Consider the following 403-nt stretch of genomic DNA (forward strand, 5'->3'; position numbering starts at 1 on the left):
AATTTAATAGGCTATAACTTATAGGCCTAAATATACAATCTGTTAATTGATTTAGGTTATTTTTCAATTAGTTTTTATAGATTTCTATTTCTGTACGAGTGAAACTGTATAAAAAGTGTTTCCTATAATAAGTGTTTCCTCTAATCTAACTATCCTTTTCATACAAAAAATAGACAAAATATAAAGTAGATAAAAAATACATAGATAAACGAAAACATGAATGAAATAGTTTTACAAGGCACTATAACAAAAAAGAAAGCTAGATTGTAGATTTAAAAAATTACATCTCCGGTGGGACTCGAACCCACAACCTTTGAATGCCGTCTGTAATTACAATAGAAGTCCAACGCGCTATCCATTGCGCCACGGAGACACACAAGAAAGTGACGCCTAAATAAGCATA

General features: G+C 30.5%; 1 non-coding gene across 1 annotated transcript; it reads right to left on the reverse strand.

Annotated features, from left to right (window-relative positions):
• Window positions 1-283: 283 nt before the first annotated feature.
• Trnar-ucu lies at window positions 284-373 on the reverse strand. The gene is given in 2 exon segments: window positions 284-319; window positions 337-373. It is a non-coding gene; the product is annotated as a tRNA-Arg (tRNA).
• Window positions 374-403: the final 30 nt, after the last annotated feature.

This window comes from Anneissia japonica, unplaced genomic scaffold, assembly GCF_011630105.1.
Source record: "Anneissia japonica isolate Jap-2015-1 unplaced genomic scaffold, ASM1163010v1 scaffold9290_len831353_cov190, whole genome shotgun sequence".
In the NCBI taxonomy this organism is placed as follows: Eukaryota; Metazoa; Echinodermata; class Crinoidea; order Comatulida; family Comatulidae; genus Anneissia; species Anneissia japonica.